At 44.5% G+C, this 13,555-nt stretch overlaps 1 non-coding gene across 1 annotated transcript; it reads right to left on the reverse strand.

Annotated features, from left to right (window-relative positions):
- Positions 1-437: 437 nt before the first annotated feature.
- Positions 438-509, reverse strand: TRNAA-GGC (transfer RNA alanine (anticodon GGC)). Its single transcript has one exon. It is a non-coding gene; the product is annotated as a tRNA-Ala (tRNA).
- Between the last annotated feature and the right edge of the window lie 13,046 nt (positions 510-13,555).

The following is a 13,555-nucleotide window of genomic DNA, read 5'->3' on the forward strand; positions in this document are numbered from 1 at the left end:
CATGTCTACTTATGACTCGATCAAACTTGGTGGGCCAGGAAATCTGCTCCTAGAAGAACGGTCTGTTAAGGAGTTAATCACTACTATGAGAAAAGGGAAAGCTGCAGGAAGAAATGGTCACAAGCACCCTCCCCACCCCAATCATTCAGGTCTGGTGAGTCAAGCGCACTCAGGACTAAAACACAACTGCAGTGGTAGCTGCTTCCACACAGGTATTCTGCTCCATCCTGGCTCTCAAACTGGAGCAGATTTTTCCAGCACATCCACACAATGTTGTTGTACAGTCATTCTCCCATCTCGCTTCAACACACGAAACTGCCTTACATTGAATCAGACCCTTAGTTCATCAAGGTGAGGATTAGTTACTCAGACTGGGAGTTGCTCTACAGGATCTCAGCCAGAGGTCTCTCACATCACCTACTGCCAGTTCCTTTAACTGGAGATGCCGGGGATCGAACCTGGGACCTTCTGCATGCCAAGCAGATGCTCTGCCACTGAGCCACAGCCCCTCCTTCCATGGTTTCTCCTGTTTTGTTCTGAAGTTTCCCAAATTTGCTTCATGTCATTCTTTTTGGGGGGAAATTGTAGTCTAAGCAGGTTTGCCCTCTGTGTGGTTGGGAAAGTGTGAATTTTCAAACCTCCCTGCCTGCGCTGCGACCATATCCATCTATATCCCTTTGCACCTGCTATTCCCCCACTACCCCCAGCATCCTTTTCATTGGATTGTCATTGGATTTTTAAAAAAAAATGGTACTTGCTATATCGGTAACTCTAAAAACACCAACTACTATTTTCTTTTTGGTAATAGAGCCCTCCAGTGGCATGGAGATACAAAGGAAAACAGAGAATGTGGATGCTCAGTTTCCACTGTGAATGCTTTTGCATTTGCAGCTGCAATGAGTGCGCAATGCTAAACCTTTACCACGTGGAAGCAGCTAGTATCAGGGAGTGAAATAATGCATAACTGTTATAACAACTCTTCAACATTTCAGGTAGAAGCCCTGTTTGCCTTTTAAAATGAACATGCTTTAAAATATTCTCTTGCATACACACAACTTACTTCATACAGTCAAGATGATTGAGTTGTGATGGACGCTGCTGCCAATGCAACATTTTGAAAAATCTGTATAGCCAATCAGATCTCCAGTGGTCAATCAGAAGCCCTGCAGGGCAAAAGCCCTGGCTTCATCAACTTTCTAAAAAACAGCTGCCGATGCCAGGAAAGGTGTCCACAGGTGTCATGGTCCCCACAGGCACCATGTTGCGGAACCCTGTCTTAAAGAATCTCTCTGGAAGTGGCACGTGGTGGTCTCTTCCCACTCCCCAGGAGTCTCTCCCACTGGAAACCGAGGACTCAGGCGCAAAGTCCCGTTTTCTGCCGGGAGTGACACTGCCTTGCAAGCCCTGGGTTGGGAAATTCCTGGAGATTTGGGGTGGGGGTGGGGAGCTTGGAGAGGGTGGGGTTTGGGGAGGGAGGGTCCTCAGAAGGGCATAATGCCATAGAGCCCATCTGGAGGTTGGTTGTAATTCTGGGAGATCTCCAGGCTGCACTTGAAGGTTGGCAACCCTACCTGCAGGGCCAACGAACAAGAAGGCTTCCTCTCATATTGCCTGCTGTATGGAGAGGTTTGCCGCCTTTGGACATGGAGGTACACTTTAGTCACTTGGTGCTGATGGACCCCTCTCTCCTGAACCTGTCTAAATCCCCTTTTAAAGCCATCTGTGCTTGTGGCCATCACTGCGTCCACTGGTTTGGCTTAAAAAGAATGTAAAAAACCCATGCTCCGTCTTCAAGTGCCTTTTCCAGACTGAGATAGGAAGTTGTCCCAGAGGGCTGTTTGAAATTCCAGGGGCTTCAGGGCTTGGGGTGAAGCGATCTCCCATTCGTGGCGGGAGTGGATTGGCCAAGGATCTCTGGTCAGCAGCGGGCCCTCTGTTAAACTCAGGACCTGAGCCGATGCCTCATCCTACTGGCACTGTGTATGGATGGAATCTCACTGCTTGAAAACTCTTGCTAAACAGCTGGAATTCAAGTTGTGCTGGCATGAAGCATTCTGCCACGAGGCACGGCTGATGATGGAAAATGCAGGAAAGCACACCGCCACCACGGGGCTTATGATCTCGGAGTTTATCACTGGCATTCGGCCGTCTCACTGAACAAGAAAAGAAATTAGACTCAGGGTGAACTCCGGGAAACCATTTTGCAGTTTATTTCTAGGAAAACCTTTGATAACAGTATTGACGTCTTGCCTGTGTTTTCTGTGGCTCACCGTTCATTTTTTAAAAAGAGTTAGTTTTTCATATCCGATCAAGAGATTGCCAACTTTTCAAGTAGCCTCTGTTCCTGCCATTTTCGCAGTGCTGTCCTATACCGATGTATTAAAGTTAATCACCATGCAGTGAAAAGCTGCATCTGCATGTTATTGCTGAGTGAGCTGGGGCTAAACACACAAGAACAGCCGGGAAGGCATTTCATTCTGGTCAGTTGGCAAGAATGTCCATCTGCTTTAGCTCAGCATAGGTACGAGAATTTGCAGTTTTATTTGAAGGCAAATAGATACATTTCATTGTTTCAGTTCAAATATTGTCCTTAAGGAAAGGATACCACATAGAAGCATCCATGGCTGCCCTCTGGAAATCATGCATAAACCTTGCCTCAGCACCTGCTTGGCAAAAGTATACTATCCCAGTACACTGAGGTTCCATTTTAAGTTGTCCTCCCAAGGAGTTGGGGATAGACTTCTTCTGCATTAAAAAAAGTCCAGTAGCACCTTTAAGACTAACCAACTTTATTGTAGCATAAGCTTTCGAGAATCACAGTTCTCTTCGTCAGATGCATTCGTCAGATGCATCTGACGACGAGAACTGTGATTCTCGAAAGCTTATGCTACAATAAAGTTGGTTAGTCTTAAAGGTGCTACTGGACTCTTTTTGATTTTGCTACTACAGACTAACACGGCTAACTCCTCTGCATCTTCTCCATTAATTTTCCCACGTCTTTTAAAAAACCCTTTCAGCTAGATGGCCATTGCTACATCAACTGAGCATGAATTGCTCATCTTAATTATGGATGGTATAAACATTGTGTAAAACTCCAATGGCAGGGCTATTGGGAAGTCAATTTCCCCACATTTGTATCTGTATATCTGTCATTTTAACTTATGGACTGTTTTGTTTTCTTTAATTAAACCACTTGGAAAAACTCCGTTGGTCCATTTGTAATTTAGCCCTGCCTTTCTTAAGATTGAGTTGCTGGATTTAACCCGATGTTTGTTTAAACAGAAGCTGTGTCAACCCTGCAGGCATGTTATTTTTAAAAGGCAACTCAGCTGTCTCTGAGCAGGGTAGTGAGTGACTCATAGCCAGCGACTGATTCAGAAAATTTCTTCAGAGGCCTCCGAGTTTGCAGAATATTCTCCAACTCTGGAGTAGGAACCAGAATTCAAGATGAAAGTATGTTTTGTCTTGTCTCAATCAGTTCCAACTGCCAAATTGCTGGACCAGCCCAAGACAACAAAAGAAGGTATGGGGCTATTAACGCTCTCCACAGCCAACAAAGCATTTCATGTACCTTTGGTTTGGAATACAAGCATGTCCAGATGCAGAGAACAGCTGCACTTTTGGTCCCAAAACTAAAACTATGAAAAATCCATTAACCAAAATAAAATAGCATGGAAGCTTTTGAGTTCTCCTGACTTCTAGAGTTTTGCAAACTTGCACCGTTATGAACAGGACAGGAAAATCCAGTTGCAAACAATTGCTATAGTGCATTGTGTGTTATCCAATCTGTGTGAAGGCTGTCCACCATCCTGTTTTAAATGTTGTTTTTAATTAACATGATTTTTAAATTGTATTTTAATTGTATTTTTAATATGTTGTTATCCGCCCTGAGCCCGCTCGCGGGGAGGGCGGAATACAAATTTGAAATAAATAAATAAATAAATAAAAGTCACCATATTTTGCTTTTGGCTTTTTCTTTGGACCCACGTGACTACCTGCAACCACTCTGCTTTTAAAGAGTTGTACAGAAACAAGATTTGTCTCTTGCAGCTTGTTAAACAAAAGAAAAATGTTACAGGCTGCTGTCGACTAAGTCAGACCATTGCTCCATCTAAACCCAATCTACTGGCAGCCACTTTCCACCCTTCCCTCCTTCCGTAGGAGTTATTTGCTCCAAATGTGCTCCAGGGCAGCCTTTCTGCCATTCAAACATGAAATAGAAGCAATGCCCATATCACAATCTTTGGCCCTAGTGACTTCAGAAGGCTTGGTTACCCCACACCATCAGATCCAACAATTAGTATGGCCTTATTTCAGCCCTACTATGGTGATCAGCCTGTGGCAAGGTGGTATCTGGCTGAAGGTAGAGACCCCTGTGGTGGATTTTTTTTAAAAACTCCTTGTACATAGAAATATAACACATCAGGCATAGCATAGCTTCTCCCTGACATGCTAGTTTTCTATGGGTGTAGATTTTTTTTTTTGTATGGAAGAGCTTTCAGTCATTTTAACCACCATCTGCAGTCTGAAGTGGCACAGGCCAAATACAAGTTTACCACCTCAGTGACATAAACCTTGTTAAATATTATACTTTTCCTGGGTTCACCCTTGTGTTGAGTGACCAAATGAGGTCTAGGAATTCTGTGGTTTGAACTCAGTTTCCACAGGTGTAGAAGCCTGTTTTGTTGGCAGAGTGTCTATGCAACAGTCAGGAGGACGTTGACCTGATTAAGAGTAACAAAAGCTTTATTAATAGAATTAACAAACTGGATAGGAAAGAAGAAATAATTTAGCTGCCTTGCTAGTGAAGACAGTTATAGAGAGTTCTAAAATTAGGGTTGCTGGGTCTCTCATCACTTCCGGAAGTGACATCATCATACTGACTGTGGGAGTGCTACAGTGGGCAACAAATAATTGTTCTTCAGAACCATTTCAGGTTGGGAAAATGAGGGTGGGAACTTTAGCTATCCCCATCCCCGTGCACTATGGTTCTGATCAGAATCACCCCTCCAGGTACCTGACTTCCAAACATGGAACTCTCAGGCCTTATCTGATGATGATGATTAGACCTGAGAAGACTATGATGTGTAGTATGATGTGTGGGTCTCAGTGAGGTGGTAAACTGGTATCTGGGCTGTATCATTTCAGACTTCAGGTGGTGAGTTACAGGACTAATATGTTTCCATACAAAAAAAATAAATGCAAACCCATAGAAAACTAGCATGTCAAGAAGAAGCTCGGTGTGCTAGTTTTTTGTGTGCAGGGATTTTTTTGCAAAAAAATCCATAATGTGTACTTCTTGGGGATTTTGCATGGACAAGTATGTCTGTTTACAACTTTTTCTACTTCAAATATACCTTATTCCAGCCACAAAATAGAGAGAATTGTCAGAAGAGTGAAAGCAAAACTGGGAAAAGACCGTTTACTCAAAGCAAAGAAAAACCACCCGATTTGGCATTTATACCCTGCTCCACAGAATGTGCTGTTACAGATTGTAGCATCATGTCCTGAAAAAATGTTCTTCTCACCTTGCAGTCTTTTTTATTTATTGCAGCACCCAGTCTGATGAAGAGTTCTGTTGAGCTCAAAAGCTTGCATAGTGTTTTATGTCAATTTAGTGTGTCCTCAATAAAAGGTATTACATTGATTTTGTCCTTGAGATTGAAGCCTTTGACTTTCTGTCTAATTCTGTGCTGAGCCTTCTGGGGGCACTTTCATGCTGAATTATGGCTCCTTTCTCTCATTGTATCCTTATCTGCAGCCCAGTCGTTTCCTGTCTTGTCCTGGCCTCCCTTTCCTTTTCCTTACCTTACCCAGCTATTTCCAGGCTACGTGCCTGTTGGCGGGGCCAGGATTTTCCCTTTACCCAATGCGGTTTCCTGTGCAGGGCTGGCCCACTGTGAACCAGAATTTAGCTTCCACCCCTTCTCATTATGTGCTGCGTAGCTTAATGGGAGGAGTTCTAAAGATCAAAAGTTGTCTGGGACTCTTCTTTCATTTTCAGTGTCTCTTCCTTCTTTGTCTACTTCCCTTGACTACTGTGTTTATGCCCTGGGTAGCTGAGTGTGTTTTATGCTGTGTTTTTTAATTGTAAGCTGCCTCAAGCAGCACTCTGAAGAGACTGTAATGAGAATACAGAAGATTGTTTCAAGGAGATAGGTGGTGTGCCACAATTCTCCGCTGTGCCTAACTCACTTTGCTGACCGAAATGCAATGGTTTGTTTTTTCCCCCTTCCTTTTTGGAGTGTATGCTTTCGATAGGCACAGGAGCAGAAGCAATCAAAAAGCTAATTGGCTGACATTGGGAGGCCTTGTGATGTGTTATTCCTCCCAAGGTTGTGCGTGTGTTATGTGCCGTCAAGTGACCTTTGACCTATAGCGACCCTATGAATGAAAGACCTGTAAAACGTCCTGTCCTTAACAGACTTGCTCAGATCCTGCAAACTGGAGGACGTAGCTTCTTTTATTGAGTCAAGCCATCTCGTTTTAGGTCTTCCTCTTTTGCTACTGCCTTCCACTTTCCCTAGCATTATTAACTTTTCTAGAGAATTTTATCTTTTTATGATGTGACCAAAGTACGATAGCCTCAGTGTGGTCATTTTAGCTTCCAGGAAGAATTCCGGCTTGATTTGATCTAGTACCCACTTATTTGTCTTTTTGGCTGTCCATGGTATCCGCAAAACTCTCCTCCAGCACCACATTTCAAATGAATCAATTTTCCTCCTGTCAGCTTTCACATCCATACATAGTAATGGGAGGGGTGGGCGACACTGAGCCATCATCTCTAGCTGCTACCCACCGTATTTTCTAAATCTGCACTTAATTTGTACAACCGTAATGTCCTGACTCGAACAATTTCCTTTTTAAAAAGCCTCAATCTGGAATGGAAGAGTGCAGCAGACTTGCTAGAGTTTAGGACTGATTAGGGCTTGGGCGGTGATGCCCAGGACACTTTGCTGTGCTGCTTGGAGCAAGGTTGGTGCAGATCCCCACGTTGAGTCTGTGGCATCTACACAGAGGCTGGGGGAAACCATTCTCCCTTAGAGCAGCTGCCCAAACAATGCCAGGCTAGACAGAACAATGGTCTAGTTGAAGAGCGCCATGTTTTCTCTTACGATTACTGTAGCTGCCAAGAAAGCAGTGCCCTGGCATTTTGTACTAGGGTTGCCAACGGGCCTGGAGAAAAATACCCTGTCCTGCTCTTTGTGTGTGGAATTGGGCAGCTGATGCTTTTCAGGGCATGGAGATAAATAAGATCAACTGGTAAATGACATCCGGTCAAGCCTCTGTTAAAGGGACGGGACATTTTCCTCCAGGCCAGCTGGCAGGCCCGTTTTGTGTCCACGTGGTGGTTGTAGTGTTGGCAACTGGACAGAAAACAAACCTTTCTCTTGGGTCTTTAACGCAGCTTTGAAAGCAGCAGACGATGCTTTAATCTGAAAATGAAACATGACCGCTTGCTAATTGCTGCATATCAAATACGTAGTGAAAGGCTTAGCCAAAGGCGCCTGCTCCCATATTTCCTACTCAGCAGAGATAGTCTGCTTTCTAGTCCCTCACCGTGAAAACTTATTGTCTCTAATACTGCCCGTTTTGGCCTTTGGGGGATTCTTTGTTAGTACAAATTCATAGCATTCCCCCTCCCCAGATTGCTGGAATCTTTCTCTCTAATGCACATCTATGTATTTGTATGTGCATACACACTCTAAGGCACCATGTAATGCACAGCCTGCCATTTTGCAAACTGCACTCCTCCCCGCCACACAGTTTCCCTGATCAAAATGCCCCCCTTGCCCTGGGGCTCCTTTTAGTTAGAAAAGAGTGACTCCAGTGTTTTTCTATTTCTAGATAAAATGAGATGGTTTGCCAACCTGGCGACTATGACAGGCACAGCTTTAAGCGGCCTGCTCCAAAGATGGCAACCCCTAAGTCAATCTGAGCACGATGAGGGGGGGGGGTTGAGTAGATGACCTTTGGGGGGATTCCCCAGCCCTAAAATCCTGAGAAATCTCACATAGGTGAGTTTCTGGATGGCCAACTCCAAGCACCGTAACCTTTTGCCTTCTCTCACTTTTGCAGTCATGGGATTGCAGCGCTCAATCTTTACCCCTGGAGAGAGGAATGCCCAAGCTGCTCTCAGTGCATTGCAAGGCTGGACACGTTCTCCACCAAACGTTCCTCCGGGCAATGTTCTTCTGGTTTCCCCGTATCGGGTTTCCAAGGTGAGCTTGAGGCTTGATAGGATTCTAATTGGATCTGATGCCCTCTTGGTTGAGTGTGACCTGCCCGACAGCATTTTTACCAGTTGTTCCTGACCACTGATCCACAGCCATCAGCGGTGGAGGGTGATGCAAGTGTTTTATCTCTGCCATAAAAACCTTCACCTGCCCGTTCCTGAGCTTCAAACCACTTTCAGAGGTGCAGCTGAGGCCGGGTGAAGAGTTAGCAGCCTTGTTAAGATGCAGATCTGTAAACTACTAAGCTATAGAGTCAGCGAGACTCTTGACTGACTAGATTCTGCTCTGGGTCTATGGCCCCGAGCTGACCAGAAAAGCCTGCCATTGGTTGCTCTTGTGCTTCTAATGGCAGCTTGGCACACGTATCAGTGAGTGAAGCTTTGGACTGCTCCTTGCAGCTTGGACAGCGGAGTGGCATGCAGAAATCAACAGCTGCACTGCGGAAAAGTAGTCAGCTGTGTGCAGATTGTTCATTTTTATTTATTTCATTACATTTTACCTCTGTTATTCCTAAGGGCAGCTGACATAGCACTCCTCTCGCCCACTCTTATACAACAACCCTGCAAGGTAGGTTAGACTGAGAGAGCCTGATTCGTCCAGCGACACATGGCAGAGTGGGGATTTGAGAGAGCCAGTGCGGTTAGAGTGTTGGACTAGGATCTGGGAGACTCAGGTTTGAATCCCCACCCTGCCATGGAAGTCTGCTGGCTGACCTTGGGCCAGTCACACAGTCTCAGCCTAATCTACCTTACATGGTTGTTGTAATGCTAAAAGAGGTATATGATGTAAGCCACTTTGGGACCTCATTGGAGAAAAATTGTAGGTATAAATGAAGTAAACAGACCAACTCAGGTCTCCCCTGTCCTAGCCCAGCACTACTACACACATTGTCTCATGCATATGCTTTTCCCTATATGTGAACTAGAGTTAATGCATGTACCCATCTAGAAATTTAACTTTCTCCTCACTTGTTACAGTAGCAATCAGTGGCTGAATGTGGCAAAGAACAGGAAATACGTGAAAACAGGGGTATGTGTGCAAAATAAACCCAAGGAATAATCTCACAGAGGATATTGCAAAGATTAACATAGTGGCAAGTGGTTATTATTATTTTGCCCTGCCCATTAGATACCCTCAGGTATGTGCTAAGATAAGCTTTGCCAGAGTTCAGCTGCTAGCTAAAAGCAAGATGTCTTTTCTAGAGCTGGCAACTTCTCTTCGCTTAATCTAACTAAAATTGCTTCTTTTGTGTTATGTAACACATTAGAACAGTTCTCCCACTCCGGTTGGGTATTTACTGCATCAGGCTGCGGGCACAGCACCATCAAGAAACTGCATGTTTATGAACCAACTTGGCCTGCTGCCCTCACCCAGCCACCGGTGAATTTTCATCAACCAACTTGACATGTTTAATTTCTCCAGTCTCTGAGGATGCCACTCCATTTCCATTGCTTAAACAACCAGCAGTATATCACATGACCTTTGATGCTCAATTTCTGAAGAAGAGAGCTTTGACTCTCGAAAGCTTATACCCTGGAAACTTAGTTGGTCTTTAAGGTGCTACTGGACCCAAATCTTGTTCCTCTACGAGTCTCTCTACACGAGACATCTTGCACGGGGACACTCAAGAGACTTACTTCCTGTGTGGTCTTATATTCAAGGAGAACAAGTATAAGATCTTTCACTTGATCCATAGAGACTCTTAACACAGCTACCCACCTGAAATCATTTGCACAGTTTCTGAGATGTGCACATTAACCAGCCAACTTGCATTTATTCAGTATCTCGTTATTTTATAAGCCTTCATTGTGTCTCTCCTCCTAATAATCATAATAATATATAATGATAACATTCAATTTACATACCGCCCTTCAGGACAACTTAAAGCCTTTAGGAGAACTCATTCGCAGCTATGGAGTTGGATGTCAATATGTAGATGACACCCAACTCTGTATTTCACTATCCAAGTCTCCACAAGATGCAGTGGCAATCTTAGATCACTGCCTGACAGCCGTGGTGAAATGGTTGAAAAGCAACAAATTGAAATTGAACCCAGACAAGACTGAAGTGATGCTTGTTGGGAAGGCAGAGATCTTGAAGGACATTGTACTCCCCACTTTCGATGGAGTTTGTCTGACCCTTGCAGACTCGGTTAACAGCCTAGGGGTTATACTGGATCCAGCGTTATTACTAGAAAAACAAGTTAAGGCAGCAGCAAAAAAATGCCTTCGACAACCTCACTCTAGCCTGGAAGATGGCTTATCTTGACACTGCTGGCCTGGTCACTTGGATCCATGCTATGGTAACATCAAGGCTTGACTATTGTAATGCTCTATACATTGGCCTCCCATCTAAGTTAACTAGGAGGCAAAATGCTGCAGCTCAATAGTTATCAGGAGCAAGCAGGAGCATGAATATCACTCCCATCCTACAGTTGCTCCACTGGCTACCCATCATTTACCATGCTCAGTTCAAGGTATTAGTTATTATATCCCAAGTTCTTCATGGCTTTGGTCTGGCATACCTACCGGACTGCCTCCCTCCCTATGTTCCTCCATGGCAGCTTCGCTCATCTGAACAGGGTCTCCTGCAGGTGCCAGGCTGCGCACGGGTAAAGTCAGCAGCAGCCCGTACAAGGGCTTTCTCTGTGGTGGCCCCTGTCCTGTGGAATGACCTGCCTGAGGAAGTCAGAAGAGCCCCCACTCTCCTGGCTTTCCGTAAAAGATGCAAAACCAAACTATTCAAAAAGGCTTTTTACTCAAATGGGAAGGCTGTATTGTAGGGATGGGGTCTCAGATGCTTCACTAACGAGTTGGGGATCATAGATTTCATCACTATTTTTGCCTTATATATTATCTGCTGCTTTAAATATGTACTTCTATGTACAACCAGCGCTCCATGTTGTCTAATGTTAGTCCTAGAACTGATTATGTTTTGCTCCAGTATTTTTTCTACTCTGTCTTGGATCCTTGCTAATGCTGTGTCTTTTAAACGTGTATCTGTTTACCTTATGGTATTGTATCGAAATGTACTCGGTACCAATTGTATTAATCTCATACTGCGTAATCCGCCTTAAGTTTCAGTGAGAAAGGCAGACTATAAATGACTTAAATAAATAAACAATGCCCACGCAGCGTGGTTTACAAAGCATGTCATCATTATCCCCACAACAAAACACCCTGTGAGGCGGGTGGAGCTGAGAGAGCCATGAGGAGCCCAAGGTCACCCAGCTGGCTTCAAGAGGAGGAGTGGGGAATCAAACTCCAGATTAGAGTCCTGTGGCTTAACCACTACACCAAAGTGGCTTTTAGCAAGACACAATCCGCCCCGCCCCCCAACACGTTTTTAAAAAGTTGTATTTGCAAATCTTGAATTTATTCTCGAGGTCTAGTTTCTTTCTCTTGGTGGTAAGACGAGAAACGGAGGAAGTTTGCTTTCGCAGCCGGCCGCCGAGCTCTCATCTCCAAGAGGATCCAGCGAAGAACCCAGCAGGGAAAAGAAGAAACCTCGCTTGCCGACCCAAAAGGATCACGCGCTCTTTGAGTGGCTGTTCACGTGAACGGGTCTCACTAGCCTATCAGAAAAGGCCCGATTCGTCTCTGACCAATGGCAGCCTCCGGACTGCTGGATGCAAAGCGGGTGCTCGCTGCTTGGACGGCTTCCATCTGCTTCCAAGAAAGTGTTTAGACGGCTGGGTGTTTTGCAGCCGCAGACAAGCGCCGGGCGAAGCGCGTAACCTTTGCCCCAGAGGCACCTGAGCGCTCTGCTGCATTTCTTCCCGCGATGCGCTGACAGCAAACCCAAACCGATGCACAGCAGTCTGAAATCCTTAACGTTGCAGAACTGCAACAAGACGGCGAGATCTTTTATTAGGTGCAATGGAAGCGATATTTTGCCTGTGGGTAGTAGATCAAAGCAAGCCTGAATTCTCCGTAGAAGCTAAAATGACAAAACTGAGGATATGTCTCATGAGAAGACAAGATTCTCTGGAAAAGTCACTAGGCTAGAAAAAGAGGAGGACCTAAAATGAGATGGACCTAAAAGAAGCCACGTAGTTTAGTTTGCAGGATCTGAGCAAGTCTGTTGATAGGACGTTTTGGTCTTTCATTCATAGGGTCGCCATATGTCGGAGGCGACTGGATGGCACATAACACCCCAGTCTGCGTCAGGATAAATATTAAACAAAGAAAAATCTGCAGGGGTGGTGGTGGTGCAGAGAACTAGATGTCAGGCGGAGTGAAAAAGCCCCGCTCAACAGCCGAAGGGAGGCGAGGAGGCGCGCTGCAGCCTTAATTAGGTTAAGCTCAGCTAGGTGTCAAAAGGAGTTTGGGTTAGGAGGACAGAGAAGCGCGGCTGGCTGCTCCCCTTTCCAAAATAGAAAATCGTGCGCCAGTAATTGGGATCTGTTTCTAGCGCCTACACCCGTCCTTAGTGAAGCTGAGAGCAGAAATAAAGAAAAAACACAGTCCCTTTTTAATTAGGAAAGCTGGAGCTTCATTGTAGTTAGTCACTAGGTCAATGGAAGCTGCATTGTGTAGGGGTTGGAGGGCACATTATGCACACACACAAGCAGAGAATTTAGCAAAATCCCATCATCCAGCTACAATGTGTTTTCTTTTTTTTATCTCCTACTCAGTGGCATTAAGCAGATATTTGATGTTATCTCTCATATATCTCTTTGGAACAAATCCTGTTTGATCTTCATGAATTATTTCTGGAATACATTTTCTTAACCTCTCTGCCATTATAGTCTGCTCCGCATTCAATAATGAAATCGGTCTGTATGCTTGTAATAACGGATCAATCCTTTCTCTGTATATTAAAGTTATATACTCGCTTCTTGCTACATTGGTGCTATATACTTTCTGTCTTGTGTTTCATTCATTACTCTTTGTAAGGGTATTGCTAATATGTCTTCGAAGCGTTTATAGTACGTTGCCATCAGTCTGTCTGGGCCACATGCTTTTAAAAAATATTTTGATGGCATAGTTGATCTCTTGTATTGTTATTGCTTGATTCAGAATTCTTCAGAGTTCAGATGTAAATTCTTTAAGGAATCCACAATGTATTTTCAATGACCTGGGCCCAGTTTCTCTCTCTCTGCCTACCCTATCTCACAGGGGCGTTGTGAGGATACAGCGCATGCAATACCTGACACAGCTGCCTGAAGAAAGAATGAGATAAAACTGCAATAAATAGCTTGAGAAACAATTTTTGCTGGGAAGATTATATTCGTCTCTTCATGTCCTCTGGGTTTTTTGGGGGGCAGAATATGTTTTACGATACTGCAATATGAACCTGTTCTCATCCGAAACCCA

This window comes from Eublepharis macularius, chromosome 1 (assembly GCF_028583425.1).
Source record: "Eublepharis macularius isolate TG4126 chromosome 1, MPM_Emac_v1.0, whole genome shotgun sequence".
Lineage (NCBI taxonomy): Eukaryota > Metazoa > Chordata > Lepidosauria > Squamata > Eublepharidae > Eublepharis > Eublepharis macularius.